The 20,864-nt window shown below is 40.8% G+C and overlaps 1 protein-coding gene and 1 pseudogene across 1 annotated transcript in view; one reads left to right on the top strand and one right to left on the bottom strand.

Moving 5' to 3' along the window:
* si:cabz01068815.1 (solute carrier family 51 subunit beta) overlaps positions 1-11,485 on the bottom strand; it is a 31,897-nt gene extending 20,412 nt beyond the window's left edge. Inside the window, exon 1 of the mRNA XM_039795868.1 lies at positions 11,358-11,485. The gene's annotated coding sequence lies outside the window, so the exon portion shown is untranslated. The remainder of the gene's footprint in view (positions 1-11,357) is intronic.
* Positions 3,557-20,864, top strand: part of LOC120556475 — a 31,213-nt pseudogene continuing 13,905 nt past the window's right edge.

Genomic DNA, 20,864 nt, shown 5'->3' with positions numbered 1-20,864 from the left:
CCGTCTCTCTCATGGCAACCTGAGCGATGCATCCGGCAGGCTTGTCGCCGATGTAGACCCCAACGACGGCAAACACCGATTTCATCTTCAGGTTTATCCCTCCAGAGGAATCGATGAAGGTGGACCTCTTCATCCTTCAGCCACACTGAATTATACATTTTTTTAACATCGCCAAGAGCAGCATACAATCTGCTCCTGAATCTTAGCAGAACACCTCGGATTGGGTTGAGGACATCAGGGACTTTGTGCAGGAGGTTGTTCAGGCTTAACCCTTTAAACTCCTGGCTACTGTTCCAAACTATACTCACTGGCGTTGAGCTAGAAATAGTATTCGGGGCAACCAGATGGCTGATGTACCAGATTGGGCCGTTCCAGCCCTTGATCTCTTCCTTCATGAGCTCGATGGCTGCTCCTCTCGATACCATCTCATGGATCTGCTCTCCATATGCCGCTTTCCACAGAGGCTCTCTTGCCAGCCGAGCCTCGGTGTTCTTGAAGGCTGCTTCCACTGCTCGGCGGTTATCTGGCAGAATCGCTGGGCTTACTTTCCAAGGGTAGGCCGTCGCTGTTTGTCCGCTAGCACATCTTTTCTAAGTCCCTTTCTTCTCTAAGGGTCATCTCTTTGCCTCCCGGAGGGCACTTGCTGCACTTGCAGCTCCCGCATTTCGGGTCACACGCTGCTCCAGTACTATTCCACTTGAACCACTCAAACACCTCCTTATTCGTGGCACTGGTGCTGCTGAGGGTCACTTCTTCCATCCTCGGTGGGTCCTCACTCAGGTCTTTGGTGTACACAAGGACCTCCTTATTTGCTCTTGATGTTGTCAGACCTCGCAAAAAAAGGGGTTTCAGACAGGTGCAGCGTTAGGTTGACCACCTCGAAGAGATCAGAGTGAGTACCGCAAACAGTTTTGCCTAATGGGCCGTCCCAGAGGACTAGATTTCCCTCCAACTTGAACGGCTGTGGAACTAGACGACATTCCCTGTGGCTGATCAGAAGATCGATGTTCTCAGGGCAGACCAGCTCCACTGCAGCAACGTCAGGAAAGATCTTTTGCAGTTGTTGTGGAGTGACAGGCTGACTTATCTACGCAATACTCTCCAGGCCGTAGCAGAGCAGTTTGTGTTCCATTACAGTCCCCTTGGTGGTCTTTACTCTTAGTCGCAGGGATTACCTCTTGGTTGAGACTGCCGTTCTCATCCCTCCTATTCCGTGGACAATTAACTCCCCAATCAGTCCATGGCGCTGGGCAGCGTTGTTAGTTATATAGTTGGTGTCAGATGCAAGGTCAATCAGAGTGCCTATCAGCTGGCCTGAGTTAGTTGTCACTTCCAGTAACATCATTATAACTGGGTAGTCTTTCAGTCCACCTCCAGCAGTGCAGATCGTGGTTGAGGCTTTGTTGGAAAATGCCTTCCTAAACTCTGCTCTTAGTTCTGGAGTGACTTTTACCAGGAGCTCTTCTTGCTTGCTGATCAGCCCGAGGCCTTTTCTCTCCACCCTTTTGGTACCTTGCACCTCGCTGCCAGCGTCTTTCTCTTGAGCGATGAACTTGGGGCAAAGCAGGTAGCGGTGAGGCTCTTCTTTGCGGCAGTCCATTTTACTTCAGAGGAACTTCGGGTTGCAACGGCCATCCTTTAGATGGAAGCACAGGCACCGATTGCACATCCCATGGGTCTTTAGATGGGCCTGTCTCCTGTGGAGCTCAATCTCCCTGAAGGCTTTGCAGGCAAATGACCTGCCAGCGTGTGTCTCATCAGCACAGGCAGTGCACGAGCCCAAACATGGCTTCGACTGAGACCCTCTTCGGCCTGAGGTAGCTTTGGAGAACGCTTTCTTGACTCATTTTTCTGGCTTGTCTGCCAGGTCTTTCACTGAGGAGGAGCTTCCCTCTCTAGGGCTTGCCTCCAGCTGATCCAGCTCTTCCAGGATTGCCTCCTGCTTCTTCAGGAAGCGCAGTAAGCAGCCCAAGTGAGAGCTTGCTCTCCTTCAGAGAGCTTGGTAGCTTGCTTTCAAGGGAATGCGCTACCCAACGGTTCTTTATAACCTCCTCTGCTTAGATCAGCTCAATTGCTTTTCTAGGGTTGTCTCGCTTTACGGGGGGTAGGCCTGAACCTCGTCGGATATCTTCAGGACGATTTTCGCCTTGTTCCCAAAGCGGTTATCAAGGCGCCTGAACATTCATCCGCCGATGCACAGCTGGACTGGACCAAGTCTTTCTTCAACCTGTTGCTGAGACTTGCCAGGAGGTGGAACCTTGTAACACCAGCCGTCCTCTGTGGGTTTCCCAGCTGTTCCAACTCTTGGTTCTGCATGCCAGCTCTAGTGGGCCCATCACCGGAATTTCTATGCTCTTCATCAGTGGTTTCTCTCCTCTCCCCTGTCAACCTCTTCTGTCCACTTCAACTTTTGCCAATCATGCAGTCTGTTGACCAGCTTATATAGCTGCTGTTTGTACACTGTTGTCTTGGCTCCAGCGACAAGAGCTTCCCATTCAAGCACCTTCTGCTCATAGGGCATTGGCAGACTTAGCTTGATGCACTCGAACCGTTGGTTTATTACTGTTCCGTGTTCTCCCCACGGAAAGGGCAACCCAGTGTACAAAGGATATTACTCGGTATTCCACATTTGTTCGTTTATTTCTTTTTGTTCACAAAAGGGAAACCAGGTAATAAACCTGAAATAAGAAATGCAATGTTTCAATTTTCATGTGCATACTACAAACACAGCTCCCCAGTTCTTTACCTCAATAGCCTAATAACAATAAGCACCAATAAACAAATAACATTAATCAAATACAAACAAAATATTATTAATATACTACAATAACAATGATACTCATTTCATAATTGTCATGTACACGCTTCACACTTCAAAACATAAACCTACCAAAAGCCTATGCAAGATGCATGCAGTGTTTCTGCTAGCAGCTGGAAACTACAGCTCCCAAAATGCCCCGTGGTAAACCAGGAAGTACAATGTCACTTACGTTAAATACCGATCCGCAATTCATACTTCATCAGGTGGTGACCAAGATGGCGGCCGCGTAAGTGCATTATCGCTGAGCTCCTGCACAAACGTTTTATTTTGGTGGAAACTTAAAAAAAAAAAAAAATACTATATCCTTACGTTGTCGGACTGATGTCTATACTTGCGGAAAACGACCATACGTCATCCCGTGACAGAAAAAGAATGAACAAGAGTAAGAAGAATCCTGAAAAAAAAAATCCTGAAGTACAGGCAGGTAACGCTCCGATAGCCTCGTGCCACGACTATGCTAGCACAACCTTGGCTAGCACTATGTCGACGGTAGAAGTCTCCATTTCAGAAGATTTCCCCCCTCTTCCTGTGACTCCGTGTGATTCCCCAGCTGCAAGAAAGGCTCCCTATGTAACAAAACACGACTGAACACCCCAGGATGACGTCGTTATCTCTACCCTCTCTCAGCTTATAAAGGGCTTTGTGTAATCAAAAAATGTGCGGAAGGGCTGAAGTAAACTCTAGATTTTGCTTGTAGTGAATTAAAAGAAACTCAACAGAAAGTAAAGAGTGTTGATGGTCGTCTTCAAGAGGAGGAAAAAAAAAGTGGCGGCACTTCTGACTCGTGTGTGCGAACTGGAGACCTATTCAAGAAGATGGAACTTGAAACTCTATGGAGTGGCCGAAAACTCTGCAGAAAATGTGAAGGGAAAAGTTGTAGAGCTTTGTCAGAGTATTCTCCCAGATGAAAACAACATGCGCCCAGCCGTGATTGACGTCGTTCATTGTATCGGAAAACCAACACCTGCCAGCTCTCGGCCGAGAGCAATCATCATCCGATTCTCCAAGAGATCCTACAGAGATGTGCTATGGAAGGCAGCCAAAAATCACCCCGTCATGCGTGAAAAAAAGCTCCGCTTTGTCGAAGACCTCCCGCAACCTGTGAAGGAGGCCAGATTGAAGATGTGGCCTTTGGTGAGTAAGGCACGTAGTGAGGGAAAGCCTGCTTACTTTGTTGGAGCACAAGCATTTGTCGATGGGAAGGAAATCACCTGAAGTACTGGACTGCTGACTGTAACGTTAAATCACCTGAATGATGAGCATAAGACCTAACTCATATTTTTTTGGCACACAGCCAAAGTGAGTATCCAGGCTCTTGGTTTATTTTTACTGCCTTATTATTGAGCCTAGTCCTAAGTTTTATTTGGAAAACGTTTCTGTTGGATATAGCTCCTAAAGAATATACTTTTTGAAAGACTTATTTGAAATATGTTGGTCTCTTTTCTTTTTTGAAACTCAACACTTAATTTTCCACCAATAAATTAACCCTGTTATTACTCTAAGGTGCAGCTTGATGCTCGGCATAGCTTTATTAGGTTATTTGTTCCGTAGTATCTCATAAGCCTTTTCTATTTGAAATATTTCATTGTCTATTGTTTCTTTAAATGCCAGGGGGTTAAGAAATATTACTAAGCATAAAGCGTTGTTTTTATTTGTTAAAAGAGCTGAACACAGATTTGTCAGGAATCTCATTCAACTTCAAGTGATGTAAACTTTTGGAGAACTCAGTGGGGTAATGAGTTATGGTTTTCTCACTGCTCAGAAAGATCAGCTTGTGTCTGAAGCAAAGGTATAATGGTGACATTTTACACACAGATACAGATCTAAAAAGGGCACTATATTTGCCAAGTGATTAGTTACAACAAGATGGTTTTGATTATTTTTAATGTATATGGGTACAACTCTAATCTAGAAAACATTCAACTATTTGCTGACATAGAGAATAGACTCAAACATTGGTTAACAAAGTGTTCCAAACTCTCATATGTTGCATGGAGGAGACCTTAAGGTTACTTTAAAGTTGAGGAGGTTAAACAGAAAATCCCACAGTTGATAAAACATTTTTTTAACAAAGCTGAGATGGAAAAATCCTTTGTTAATTGGGAGTCATTTAAATATGAATCAGCCAAATATTTTAGGAAGCTTGGTAGCAATCTTGCTAAAATGAGGAAATTAGAGGAACAAAAAGTCATCACAGGTATATCGGTCTTATCTCAAATACAGTGCCTTGCGAAAGTATTCGGCCCCCTTGAACTTTTCGACCTTTTGCCACATTTCAGGCCTCAAACATAAAGATATAAAACTGTAATTTTTTGTGAAGAATCAACAACAAGTGGGACACAATCATGAAGTGGAACGAAATTTATTGGATATTTCAAACCTTTTAAACAAATAAAAAACTGAAATATTGGGCGTGCAAAATTATTCAGCCCCCTTAAGTTAATACTTTGTAGCGCCACCTTTTGCTGCGATTACAGCTGTAAGTCGCTTGGGGATGTATCTCTATCAGTTTTGCACATCGAGAACTGACATTTTTGCCCATTCCTCCTTGCAAAACAGCTCGAGCTCAGTGAGGTTGGATGGAGAGCGTTTGAACACAGCAGTTTTCAGTTCTTTCCACAGATTCTCGATTGGATTCAGGTCTGGACTTTGACTTGGCCATTCTAACACCTGGATATGTTTATTTGTGAACCATTCCATTGTAGATTTTGCTTTATGTTTTGGATCATTGTCTTGTTGGAAGACAAATCTCCGTCCCAGTCTCAGGTCTTTTGCAGACTCCATCAGGTTTTCTTCCAGAATGGTCCTGTATTTGGCTCCATCCATCTTCCCATCAATTTTAACCATCTTCCCTGTCCCTGCTGAAGAAAAGCAGGCCCAAACTATGATGCTGCCACCACCATGTTTGACAGTGGGGATGGTGTGTTCAGGGTGATGAGCTGTGTTGCTTTTCGCCCAAACATAACGTTTTGCATTGTTGCCAAAAGTTCGATTTTGGTTTCATCTGACCACAGCACCTTCTTCCACATGTTTGGTGTGTCTCCCAGGTGGCTTTTGGCAAACTTTAAACGACACTTTTTATGGATATCTTTAAGAAATGGCTTTCTTCTTGCCACTCTTCCATAAAGGCCGAATTTGTGCAGTATACGACTGATTGTTGTCCTATGGACAGAGTCTCCCACCTCAGCTGTAGATCTCTGCAGTTCATCCAGAGTGATCATGGGCCTCTTGGCTGCATCTCTGATCAGTCTTCTCATTGTATGAGCTGAAAGTTTAGAGGGACGGCCGGGTCTTCGTAGATTTGTAGTGGTCTGATACTCCTTCCATTTCAATATTATCGCTTGCACAGTGCTCCTTGGAATGTTTAAAGCTTGGGAAATCTTTTTGTATCCAAATCCGGCTTTAAACTTCTCCACAACAGTATCTCGGCCCTGCCTGGTGTGTTCCTTGTTCTTCATGATGCTCTCTGCGCTTTACACGGACCTCTGAGACTATCACAGAGCAGGTGCATTTATACGGAGACTTGATTACACACAGCTGGATTCTATTTATCATCATTAGTCATTTAGGTCAACATTGGATCATTCAGAGATCCTCACTGAACTTCTGGAGAGAGTTTGCTGCACTGAAAGTAAAGGGGCTGAATAATTTTGCACGCCCACTTTTTCAGTTTTTTATTTGTTAAAAAAGTTTGAAATAGCCAATGAATTTCGTTCCACTTCATAATTGGGACCCACTTGTTGTTGATTCTTCACAAAAAATTACAGTTTTATATCTTTATATGTTTGAAGCCTGAAATGTGGCAAAAGGTCGAAACGTTCAAGGGGGCCGAATACTTTCGCAAGGCACTGTATCACCAGATGCTTTAACAGAGGAGGAAAAAATAGAAATGTTTAATTTAAGTTATGTGTTTAAGTTAATACCATTAATGAGTTAAACATTGAAAACTCTATAACTGATGATCAACAATATCTAATTTTTGCTCTTCATTTTACAAAAAGCTATATACTTCAGAATATTCAGAAAATGATGCGTCTATATTCCTCAACTCTCTACATAACACCCCTCAACTCGACAACTAGGAAAGGGATTTCAAGGCTATTTCAAAGTGTTTAGTAAAGCTTCTGGTCTCCGTTTAAATCTTAAAAAATGTGAATTACTAGCACTTAAGGATTGTAATGTTGATGTGATCTCTAATATTCTCGAAGGCTGAAGGAATATCAAGATTAACATACGCTGCACTATCTTTATATGTAGATCAACAAATGTGTACAACTATAGACAAAGTTCTACATGATTGTGTGGAAAAAACACACACTATCTGAGAAAGTTTGTTTTAATGAACGGAGTACAGTAAAGGTCGTCTCAGTTTCCTGGACTTCAATACTTTAATTAACACCTTCAAAATGAATTGGATTAAACGTTACTTACAGTGTCCAACTTCCTTGTGGAATTTTATTCCCCATTATGTATTTTCCTCAGTTGGTGGACTACAGTTTTTATTGGTATGTACCTATAATATTAACAAAATTCCTCTTAAACTTTCTTCATTTTATAAAGAAATGCTTCTGGCTTGGTCTTTGATTTACAAGCATAATTTCTCTCCTCATTAGGTTTTCTATTTGGAACAACAGATATATTTTGTATAAAAATAAATCAATTTTCTTTCAGCAGTGGGTTGACAACAACATATTGCTTCTAAGCCAATTACTCAACCAGCGTGGTCACATTTATAACTATGTTGAGTTTATTCATCACTACGGCATCCCTGTCTCTCCGAAGGAGTTCTCTATTGTTTTTGATGCAATACCTTCAGCTGTCGTTGCACTCTTTAAAAGGAGTTGGTGATCACCCTATACTGTTAAATGTGAAAGAAACAACTGTTGGAAATATTTGTTTTTCACTACAAGCTAAAAGTAAGAATAAGGTGACTCATCAACTCTTTCAACAAGATGTTAAGAGTACTCCTGCTGTTTATCGTACTGGTCTTCATATGTTGAGAATATTTGTTGGGAAAAGGTTTGGCTATTGCCACACAAGTTCTTCTTAACCAACAAAATTAAAGATCTCTTTCGAAATGCTCCACAGATTTTACCCAACTAACCATTATCTGCAGAAAATTAAAAAAGGACATGGATATCAGCTGTACTTTTTGTGGAGAATTAAATGAAACACTGATACATTTATTTTGGTCTTGCCAATATACCAAGAGACTTTGGAGCAGATTATCACATTTCATTGCTGTTCACATTTACCCTCAAGTCACATTACTTTGGGAAAATGTATTGTTTGGATTCATTCAATATGATCGAAAGCTTTATTCTGAGTATTATGTGATAAATTTGATAATTATTTTAACCAAATTTTATTTACATAAGTCAAAGTTTTTGAAAAAGAAGCAAGCTTTTTTGAGCTGGCTGCCAATATTAAACAACATTTTTTTTTCCAATTCTACCTGTACAAACAAAAAAGCTGTTAGATCACATGACCTTTGTAAGCTTTACAAAATATTTGTATGAATTTTTCTTGCTTTGTTTTGGTTTGGTTTTCCTTAGTAACCCCCTGGCTCGTTTAGAACATAGACTATTAAGATGTACAGAAGACGTTCCTTCCTACTGTAGGTCCACATTCTTCAATAAAGTTTAGAAAAAAAAAGTGATACTTCATCAGACATTTATAAAGCTAAAGAACGGACACGTATGGTGCAGCAATGTCACAAGTCTAAACGTCAGCTTCATCCCACAGCTTCGCCACCTCGTTAACTTACAACTTTGGAGCATAGCGTTATCTTTATCAGTTAACCAACCTGCTTAGACCTAGCGAAGTATAGCGTTATCTTTAACGTGCAACGGACAGGACGTAAACACAGTACAACAACATAGCATGGCGACAGCAGACAACATGAAGCGTAAATCATAAACACAGACAAGAAAAAATTTGAAATTAAGAAAAGCTTACCAAGTGGCTGCACACCGGGTTGAAAGTCATCACAAACTAAATGAATCTCGTGCTTCCTTTTCACGTAGTAATCACCGGTCACCTGTACTCACAGAACACTCCTCTTAAAGAGGCACTACGCTATTGGGCTGCTAAACCGCAAACATCCTAACCATAAGTGTTACTTTCGGCATTTGTAGCTCTGGTTTAAGGTAAACATTTGATTCATTGATTTGAATGATTGATTAGGCATGTAAATAAGAAATAACAAAACTAACCAAATGACAGAACTCCACAGAAAACACAACAATGATGGTGACCCAATTGCTTGGCACACACCTCTCTGACCCTCAGCACTGGGGCGCCACAGGGTTGTGTTCGGAGTCCCATATTCGCTTTACACATTGTGACTGCATTTCCACTTATCCCACAAACACAATCAAATTTGCAGATGACACAACAGTGGCGGTACCGAGTTCAACAACAATGAAACACAATACAGGGAGGAAATAGACAGGTTGGCAGACTGCTGCAAGGACAAAAACCTCCCACTTGAACATCAAAAAGACAAAGGAATTCATTATTAAGTATGTGAAAAGTACAGAGGCTGACCATAAAAGTCTCCACAGAGTCATAAAAACTGCGAAAAAAAAATCATTGGACTCACCCTGCCCTCTCTGGAGGACACATTCAGTACCCGCTGCCTCCACAGAGCTAACAACATCCTGTCAGATGCGACCCACCCCTGCCATCACCTGTTCTGTCTGTTACCCTCTGGGAGGCGCTACAGAGCACTCAAAGCTCGCACCTCCAGACTGTTCAAAAGATTGTTTCGTCCGGTAACTTTCCTGCACAGAAACTCGAGTGAAGATAATTACCTCTTCTGAAGAGTTCATCATGTTTTTTTTAATCCTCCGTGTCTTATATGATGTGGAAGCGCCAGAAACTACGCATTTTAGCTTTAAGTGTCGTAAAAAATAAATTTGCGAGGTTCCGGATTCAGCCCGCTGGCCTTGAGTTTGACACGTGAATTAGAGTAAAAGAAGACATGGAAGCAAAATAGACCAACATCTCTAAATTGACCTACATGATAAAAGTGTCCTGCATTAAACAGTAACTTCCTCCTTCGTAAAGTAGGCTCCTCTTCTTTTAATAATAAATGTTTTTTCATTATGTTAACTTGACAAAATTGCAGCAACAGCCTTTTACAGTTTAGTGTGAAGATTTTTGTTGTTTCTAAAGTGTTATTTATTCCAATAACACCAAAACAATTTTAATGATTTATTGCCATATGCAAACAAAAAAAAATTATTAGTGAAACTATGCCCCCCTTGGTTCTGTCAGTTATTCTAAATACTTATAACCTAACCCCTAATATAACCCTCTTAATACTTAAAACCAGTAGCATAGAAAACATGAACATTGTGGCAAAGTTTGCTTTGCTGTTGCTGCTCTTGTGATAAACCAAGTGAATACGAAAAAGGAGACCACGGTCTATGTGTCAAATGATTATTTTATACAATTGTGAGTGTGAGGGAATTAAAATAAATTGGTAAGGTAGTCAGAGTTGTTGTAATATATATTTAACATTTATTTACATCTTTTAAAAAGAAATTATTATTTCCATTTTTCCATATTTTTTTCACTTGAGCCCCTGCCCCCATACCAGTTAAATGATTACATTCTCACTCCCATCTCATAAAATACGGACGCTTGGTCAGGTGCCTTTGTCGTTGTTATTGACGCTAAAAGTCTCCTTTTGCGTCATATAACGCGCTTTAACTAAACGCGCTTGGTCGGGACTATCGGTGTCCCTTTTGACGCAGTTAGGTTAAGGAAAAGCTCGTGGGTGGGCTTACGTTTCCGTGACTCGCAGGAAAAGGACGGTTGAGTTTAGGGAAAGGTCGTGGGGGCTTACGTTTCCGTGACTCGCGGGAACAGGACGGTTGAGTTTAGGGAAAGGTCGTGGGTGGGCTTACGTTTCCGTGGGTGAAAGTCCTGTTTGACTCATCCACCACCTCGACCAACCTCCCTCCCTACGCGGAATTTCCCCCTTACATAGTACTCGCTAAACCCCGTGTACATGCTGCTCTCCCCGGTACGCTCTACAAACACGCTGAAGGGCGCTTTTTTTCGTCGCTTCAGACACTTTATGTATACCTTTATGTATACTTTTATTCTAGTGCAATAATTACATCCATGCCAGTGAAATGTATTTATTTATTCTAGTGCAAAATGACATTATTTTATTAATTATTTATGTTACGTGGATGTTTGCTTGCTCCAATTGTTTTTGTCCTGTGTGTATTGCACTGATAAGGAGTAGTGCTCCTAATATTGTTGTATTCTGTAAAATGACAAGAAATAAAATAGAAAGCCTCTATTTTATTTCTATTTAACAAGCTGTGACTGCTTCACACATGGCCTGTAACACTGCTACTTTAAAAAAAAAAGTACAGAAAACATACATCAATATGCCGAGGTAAACATAACCACACACTAACTAAACCCATTTCGGCAGACTGTGATGATATTATGTTCTACCATGAATTCAGAACTACATATAAAAATAGAGTTAGGTATTTGTACGTGTACTCACTTCTATGAGGTTCTGTCCGTGGCTGAGATGAGCGTGAGATGAGGAAAGTAGGATTGTTCAGCAAACACAGATTTCCAAGGATCTTTTTTTTAACAAAGTTCAGAGGGAGGAGCCTTCAACACTGAATGTGACAAACTGCCATCATAGGCACAGGGTTTAGACTGGACATGACATTATGTGCTTACGTATTGAGAAAAGTGTTGTCTGAAAGGAGGAAAAGCTGTCAAGTCAAGGCAGACACAACTTAATCATTCCTGTACTCTGTCTGTGTGAGTTGATGTATTTGTAGCATCTACACATGATATTAAAGAGAGACTGGCTTTCACAAAGGAACTGCGGAGCCTTTAAAACAAAGTTCACACTGGTAGATGTCAGGTCTTTGACCCTGTTGCTTGGTTACTGTTTAGACAGCCTTGCAGTAACCTTGTATTTCTGTTTGTGAGGGTAAGTGACTCAAAGGTCAAATGCCTGCACACACACACACACACACACACACACACACACACACGAGCACTAGAACATTGGGTTGTTAAAGGCTTTTACTTTTATAGCAGTGTTCTGGAGAGATAAAGGAATGAGGAAGACATACTTGTATCTGATCTTTGTATCTGATTAGATAAGATTAGATAAGATTTAACTTTATAGTTATTGCACAGGAGTACAGGTACTGCACGTGTCAGTCAGTTAGACAGAACAGATGGCAGAGAGTGATTGTGGATGTCAGGGTAATAGGTCACACACTGACAGGTTTAATAACAGAATGTAAATTGCTGTGATATTCTGCTTAAACAATGTTTCACTTTTGCAAAGTGATACTATAACTCTAACGCAAGATATTTTTCTGCCGGTTGCCTCAAACCTTTAGTAGCTAACAGTTACATTAAGCTAACAAGTTGTAGTTCGAATGAAACTCTCACGCGAGCTAGGAATTAGCTACTGCCAAGCCCCCCTTTTGGCAAATACGCCTGAAATTTTGAACAGTTCTTCTTTGGCTCATATTAATTTCGTCTATAACTTTTGGAGATATTGCATTATGAATATCCAATGACAGACGGACAAACGAACAACAAACTAACAGAAAGGGAAGAAAACATTACCTCATGGATGTAGGTACTAATCTGAGATAACGTAAGGTAGATGGAACATAGACACACTTCCACCATTTCCTTGCTTAATGTCCCACCTTGTTATATATAATTTATAGTTTGTTACATTATATTAAACTAATTTTGAGGTCTATGCACATGCAATTGCCCCCATGGCAACCCTGAAACCACATAACAAATCCCAATTTAATCGCTGAGTGTATAGGTATGTGAGAGTGTATAACGTGCAAAATAAGTGTACGTACAATAGTTTGGCAGGGTTGATAAGTGTGAGTCTGTAGCCAGTGAGGCAGGGGTCCTGTTCACACCGGGTATTAACATCTGTCCTGATTAATCGGATCACAACTGGACAGCTCTAAGTCCAGCTCTAAGTCCAGCTGTGAATGCACCCAGGGTGCATTGAGGACACATTGAGATCCGATGGCTCAGAACACATTGGGAGGTGCTTACATTGTTGCGGTCACCTGGGTGCAGAGTTCAGTGAGCTGACAGCAAAGGGGAAGCAGCTGTCCCTGTGCCTTCTGGTCCTGGAACGGAGAGGCCTGTAGGGCCTCTCAGAGGGAAGGACAGGAAACAATCTGGGGCTGGGGTGAGAGGCGTCTCTGACGGACTCCATGGCAGGGAGTGGAGAACCGGTGATGCATTTAGCAGTATAACAACCTCTGCAGTGATTTCCAGTCAGTTGGTAAAGATGCTCTTGATGGAGCAGCAGTAGAAGTTCACCAGAATCTGAGAAAACTTTCTTCAGTCTCCTCAAGAAGAAAAAGCACTGGTAAGCCTTCTGTACCAGGGTCAACAACAAAAAGCACCATAGCCACCTGTCACTCAAAAAATAAAATGCATAGAAAGGCCATTTCCATTCAAATCAACAGAATGGTCAGAGTGGTATCCAATCTGTCTGTTCACAGTGGGAGCAGATCGGCCGCGCCAGCCCGCGCGCTGCAGCGATCGTTTTAGCGTCTCCTCTATTTTTTCCATGAGAAGTTCCGCCAAGATGGCGGGTTGAGCTAGCCTGGATGCCAGCCAAACTTAGCCCCGCCCACAACATTTGAGGTCGGGAAGTTCGGTCTGGACCTGATCCGTTGTGGAGCAACTATGCTCGAACCAGAGCTGTTTGGACCAATCAAATTGTCAGGGCAGGCTTTCTACGATGATGGACAGATGATCAACAGTAACGTAATCAACCACGTCACAAAAGATCGCTTGGGTTGAATTTGTTTACAATAAAGATGGCTGAGATGTCTAGATTCCGCCATCGCATCTGTTATAGATATCGACAGCGCGTTAATTTTAAAAGAGAAACAGAGAACCGCGATCACGTATGTATACACATTGCCACACCCTTCCGCACAACACGGAAACTGCCGCCTCTGCCTTTGCTCTGTCGAAGCCTGCCTTTGACTTGCAGCTTCTGTGACGTCTGTCTCCGTTGCTCTGATTGGTTGTAGGTCTAACCGATAGACTGCAGAGGCATTTTCTTTCCTGGTTCGGTTGAAACACGCCCCATAATCACAGCCCAATGGAGCAGTATCAGACTCATATTCTGACTAGAATCTGAGTATGACGATGTCAGGCTAGGGTTGAGCAGCAACCCACATCTAACTCTGATTCTCCACCAGGCGTTATAGTGAAACCTCACAAGGTCACTAAAACGTAATTGATATATGATTATATTAAATACGAAAACAAAAAGGACATAAAATAACTAAAACTGAAACTCAATATGGCGTAAATAGAATAACAATAATATTACAGGCTTGAATTCAATTTGGTTAAAATAAAAAATATGATGACAATAAAATTTTGATTACTGAAAAAGGCAGGAGATTTAGATAATAAAAGCCGAAGAAGGGTTTAAAAAGCTGGTAAGTCATTACAATAGTTGCCAGTCAGGAGGCTAGATATCAACTGAGCACAATTTTTCTTTTAGTTTTCTGTTGTATACAGGTAGGGAGGATGAGCTGCATGTCATTCCTTGTAAAACACCTCTGTATTTTATAAAGTGCTGCTCTCTGGTGGTACAAGAAGGAGGAAGGTACAGCAGGCTTGTTTGTCTCGTCATAGAATGAAAATTTGTGTTATTATGGACATATGGTTGGAAATGGTCTGCTATATAGTGTGGCCCTGATATTTGACCTTGTAGATAAAGATCTTTTCAGAATGTTTATTTTATAGATAGTATTTTAGGCTTAAAGAATAAGAAGATGGATCCAGAGCTTTGAATTTGTACCAATTCTAATGAATCATTTCTGAAGTTTAAATGAAGTTTGTGTAAATATGTGGGATATGTACTGGCCCATACAGCATTACAATACATAACATAGGGATACATTTAACTATAATACTTTATTTCTTAGTACTATTAAGAAGTGGACAAAGTTTCTTAATGATTTTCCCATTTTCTCCAACAGCATTTTTCATCAACAGTTACCCCCACGAGGAGAGTGGAAGATACTCTATTGATTAAATTGCCTTCAATGTAGAGTTTAGATTCTCTGCCTGAGCCTGAGCCTAAACTTGACCCGAGCCGGGCGATATTTTCCGCCGTTATCCGGGCCGGGCCCTTGATCAAGCATGTGTCTTTTTTTAATCATTACTTTATTAGCCTAATTCAGTGGGGAGAAAGCTATACCTCTTCAGCTTCTCCCGTAGCTCTGGGTAGGGTACATGTCCTGCACTGACTTGATTGTGAGGTAAACTGTGCTACATCGTGTCTCCCCCATCTGCAGCACTGTGCGTCAGCATGCAGACCGTGGCAAAGGACAGTATTAATTATGTTATGGAGACAAGAAAGTCTCCTATATGGTTCCAGGGCTTTGATTATGTTGCAGCCTTGATCTGTTACCCACGCTATTTGGCTGAGGAAGGGAGCTAGGGTCGAGTTTTTTTTTTGTTTTTTTTTACGTTTCTTCATTTGGATCCATTCCATTCTGAATAAACAAACAGCGCAGTTTACATGCTTCGTCCTTGTTGCATTATTCATTAAGATCATTCTAAACAGATTTCTGTAGTTCAAACAACTCGGAATTGTAGTTGAGAACGTCAGTTATAACGGCCCACGTATTAAAAAATTGTAGGGTTTAAATCGGGCTCGGGCTCATAATTACAGTTAATGTGTCGGGCCGGGCCGGGCTTGGACACAACGTGCACGGGACGTTTTGGGCCCAATCTAAGCTCTTCTTCAATGGAGAACTTGGCTTCAATTGTGTCATATTTTTTCCTTCCAGAGAATAATATGAAGTTTGTTTTTTATATTTAGTGATAGTTTGTTTAGTTAAAACCATTTAGAGAATGCAAGGAGTCCATTGTTAGCTTCACCAATGAGGGTTTTAAAATGCTTTTGGTATCAGACGGTCTGTAGAATGACCCAAAAGTGCAGAGTGTGGAGGCGAGGAGGCAGTGATGAGGTCCTCCGAGGAAGATACACAGGGAAGCATCATTCAAAGTACAGTTGATGCCCTATCATAGGTAATCTTATGTACAAAATATATTATCAATACAGTCAATGCAAGAAATGTATCTGTACTGTTAATTGTTCTACATTTCTTTCAGTGCAATTATTTATACAGGATATGTGTTTCTCTGAATGACAAAAAAATAAACAAATAATAAAAGTGCAAAATAAGCGATAAAGTGAAATAAAGGAAGGAATAATTCATTTAAAAAAGGTTAGCAAAAGTACAGTAAAAATGCATAAAGAAACAAGGACTTACACTAACACATTGAAGAAGTTACACAATTAATAGAAAGGACATTTTTGAAAAAGGGGGGCTAATAAGTGCTTAAATAAGGAAAAAAAGGATTGAAACAAGGTAGTAATTGGTAAAAAGGACCAGCGAACATGTAACACTATTTCATAATTGAAATAGTCTATTAACATAAGATATCAATGTTTACTGTTTCTCTTTAATGTCTTCATCTAATGTCTTCATCTAATGTCTTCATCTATCCTAGTAAATGATTTTCACTGTGTGTTGTCAGATATGTCCTTATATCAAATATATCAGTAATTGCCTGGCATTATGGAGCAAAGTATTTTTATAGCACCTCAAGTTTCAGATTTGTAGTCATTTAACAGTACAAGTAGATTTTACTTAGAAAGATCTCCATATTTATAAAGTAAAATTGTTTGATTTTCATTAGTCAGTGATGTCCTGTACTCAACTATATCAGTCATTGCCTTATTGCATCTACAATTTCAATTTACAGTGAAAATGTTGGACTTTACTTGGAAAAACCTCCATATTCATACAGTTAAATTGTTAGATTTTAATTATTGGTGTTTTTAGAGATGTCAACTCAAATATTTGACTGGATTTATGTAGCAAAATTGTTTTTTAGCACCTTGAGTTTCAGATTTGAAGTCATTTTACGATAGAAATCTGGGACAATTACTTTGTAAAATCTCAAAATATATACATTAAAATTTTTCATTTTTATTTCTTGAAAATATAATCAAATAATCTTATTTTTAGGTGTACTTTATATATAAAGTAGTCCCATGTGTATCTTACCGCAAATTTTGGTAAGACCGTCGCTCTGCGCTGTTTAAATACATTTACCAAAAGTACTAGTATAGTACTACAATTTCAGCGTCGGCTGATTTGACCACGGAGATCTGAATGTCAGCTGGCTTGACCGCAGTTCTATTCGGTTCCAGGTGAACTCATGAAAGACATTACCCTATAACGTTAGCAGTGTTGTGATGCCGGGATCCGAAACAGCGGGCTGTACGTTTACAAGTCTCACATTTTCTACAAGTTGCATGTAAATCATGCTGTTTTTGCTCAACTGCGAAGTCCAACTTGCTAAACTGACAACCCGGTCTCACGCCAGTTTGTTAATAGTCACGTTATTTTTTTTTTATTGAGTCGTGTACAGGTCACGATTTTCGAACGTTACCATTTCACGAACTGCCACGGGGAAATTAAAGGCCACACTCCGGTGACAACAACGGGACGGACCGACGGACCGCCACAGCGGGGAAATGAAATGCCACACGCAGGCGACAACAACGGGACGGACCGCCACACGGGGACTCAATCGATCCGCGGTCTCTGTGGCACACAACAACAGGGACATGAAAAGCCACAACAACGAGACGGTTGAGGTTAGGAAAAAAAAAGAACTGGGAAAGGAACCCGCTGGACATGCCGACAACAACGGGACGATTGTGGTTAGGAAGAGAATGACGTGGAAAGAAACTGCAACACGCAGGACGCGAACCCCGGTCTCTGGGGTGAAAGTCCTGTATTGTTTGACCCATCCACCACCCCAACCAACCTCCCTATGTGGATTTTCTTCTTTTCATACTACTCCCTACTGTTGTTGTGCTGTATCACGAAATATGCTTCCCATTTAAATACATTAAATTAAAATTCGTAATCACCACACGAAAAAAACAACATAATCGTGTCCTGTTCACGAATCAATAGATTCAATAACGTAACCATTTCACGAATCAATAGATTCAATAACGTAACCATTTCACAAACTGCCATGAGACTGGGCTGAAACTGAAACACGCCAAAAACTCTCATTAATAACCGGACGTGGTTTCATAAAGTTTGGGAATATGGACGAGGGTGCATTATATCAGACATGAAGCCGACACTCTCAATTGTCGTTGGAAAAATAAAAAGGGGTGCATGACATGCTTCTATTCCGACATGCCGCTATTCCGACATGCTGCTATTCCCTAAACCTAACCCCTAACACTAACCCTAATGGAAACAAAAATTGTCGGAGTGGTGCGACGTTTGAAAACAACTACTGCCAGCTGCCAGAATAACTATCATATATTTACAGTTTGAATTTCGTCACGGCATGTATATCACAGATACCCTAAGGTCTTATAAAGCTAATGCTTGTGTGAATTTGAGGGGTTTTGTTAGCTGCTAGTGTCCAGCTAGCTACACTTTCAGCATAAGAGAGTATATTTACACTTTGAATTTCGTCACGGCATATATATCACAGCTACCCTAAGGTCTTACAAAGCTTAGCTGACACTTTGTCCGATTTCGATTTAATGCATTTTTTTGAATTTCAGATGTCTCGGGGTTAGGGTTAAGAGGCCTTTATTTCCCTGATCGTTTGTTTAAATCACTCAACACACATATCCATTATAAGATTAACTGGAACCTGTGGTAAGAGCATAACAAGCGCGCTGACCACGCTCTCACTCACACACACCGGCCATTTAGCAAGAAGAGAGAGCAGAGAGCTGCAGGCCCTGGAGCTCTGTCAGGGCCTCGGCATTTGGTAGTCCAGTACCCAGAAACGGGTGTAGCCTATGTAAATGTTGGGGCGTGACAAAGACAAGGAGTTGAGGAGTTGACATAAACTTTTAGCTTTGTTGAGATTCCCCCGTTTTCAGCAGCAGTTTCAAATTGTGAGATTTGCAGAGGAAAGAGGTGTCAATGGGATTTTGAGGTTCTATGTATGTCCTATTTACCCTCTAAACTGTCGTTTTTCAACTATGACAAGGTAAAATCAGTTTTGCTTTATATCACCCCTTTAAAGTGAATATATAATTTTTGTAAAATTAATGCTTTCAATTTTGTCTATAGTGAATGTTATCTGCTTTTAGGCAAACTGAAAAATCCAGGTTTAAACTAAAAACCATGATTTTCAACTAGACCAACGTAAAAATTAACTTTAAAAAAAAGACACAGTCGTTTCACTTTTTTCAGTGTAACTAATGAAAAAAAGACACTTAGAATATTAATCTGAGCCTGTCAGCGGCAAAACAAGCACTTTTGAGAAGGTAAATACAAGCTGCACAATTGCCCTATTAACTTACATTCTAGCTTGTTTCGCTGCTGCAGACTGCAGCGATCTTGCTTAATACTGGACCAATGTCAAAGATTGGTGTTCCCATCAGTCATTTAGACACAGAAACATAGGAAAATAGGGTCCAGGTTGAAAAAAAACAGTAGTTACCCTTTAATGTCCGCCATACATCCACTACTCCAACTTCTTTACAAAATGTTTTCATAAAAAGTGAGTTCTTTTGAGTTCTATATTTTATCTTACTTTGGGAGTCGATGTTTTTCATTCATTAGTAGATTAAAATCTTTTCCAAGTACCATTAATCCTTTGAAACTAAATTAATAATCTTCTCTATAGTGCCTGAACCTTCTTCTGGAGGGTTATACACATTTAAAGTGATGGTTCGGATTAATTTAGTTTAATTTAGTTAGAATATATTTTGTGAGAATAAAGTAAGAGGTTTTTAGAGTTCATGAAGCTGACCTTGTTCTCTCCACTTCTCTGGGTTATGAGAGGCCATCTGGTTTTTAAAGTGATAAGACATTATAAAGGGAGTGTGGGATATTACCTGAGAAAAGGTCTCCTCTGATCGTAGGGGATGGAGACAACAATGGTGCAGTGTTTTGCAAGCGCGAGATATGTAGCGCAGGGTATGGAAATGGCCTCGGCTCTCATGCAACTACTTAAGTCTGCAGAAGATTAAGAACACACAGGTATTCAAATCCAACAATAACAACTTGTCTCTTTTGACCTGAGAATGGGAGAAGCTGAGGTAACATTTTCATACAGTGTGTTACATATCGTTAGGAGCCGGCTGGAGCCAGAAGATCTGGACTGTATCCAAACTGACGGACAGAAATGGATAGACAGTATCTTAACTTAGCAGCATCTCATGCTGGGGGAACCTCTGTCTGTTTGGCCAGGGAGAGGTAGACTCATCTTTTGATCCGTATGCATACGCTCTTGTATTTTGCAATATCATTCTTCACTAAAGCTTGTTATAACTTTAACTGAACGAATCCTGAGTTTTATTTCTCTGATCTCCCAGTAAACGAACACTATTCAGGGTGTAGTGACCATAGAATTGTAGTCAAATTAAGTCTGGCCTTTTTAGGGCCGGACCGGTCATCGGTCACATTTTTAGCTTAAAATCCTTCAGGTCCTTTGCACCACGACCTCGAGCCAAACAACCCCCCAGAAGCTTATTTCACCTGGGTTGAACATTGGGAGAGTTAGCATTATCAGCTGAATAGCTTAGTGCAGGCGCTAATGGATCCAAGAGTGTATCTTGTATATTACCCCACTAATAATGCCCGAAATGATACCAAACGTCTACACTAGTACAAATAGGTTCTGTACTCATAAAACGATGGATTGGAAAGTTTGTAAGTACACCAGGAGTTTATTTAAATAACACTTGCCTGTTGGCTTCTGCTCTCTGCTGCTGCTGCTACTGCTACCGGCAGTAAGACGAGTGCTTAGGGACGTCTACAAATTACAACACCGAAAAGAGATACAACAAAAATATTTATAACGCTGATAACGCTAACTCTCCCAATGTTCGACCCGGGTGAAAAAAGCTTCTGGGGGGTGTTTGAGGTCGTGGTGCAAAGGACCCTAGGGTGAAATT

This window comes from Perca fluviatilis, chromosome 3, assembly GCF_010015445.1.
Source record: "Perca fluviatilis chromosome 3, GENO_Pfluv_1.0, whole genome shotgun sequence".
Taxonomy (NCBI): domain Eukaryota; kingdom Metazoa; phylum Chordata; class Actinopteri; order Perciformes; family Percidae; genus Perca; species Perca fluviatilis.
The sequence above is the reverse complement of the archived record's forward strand: the minus strand, read 5'-3'. Positions and strand labels throughout refer to the sequence as shown.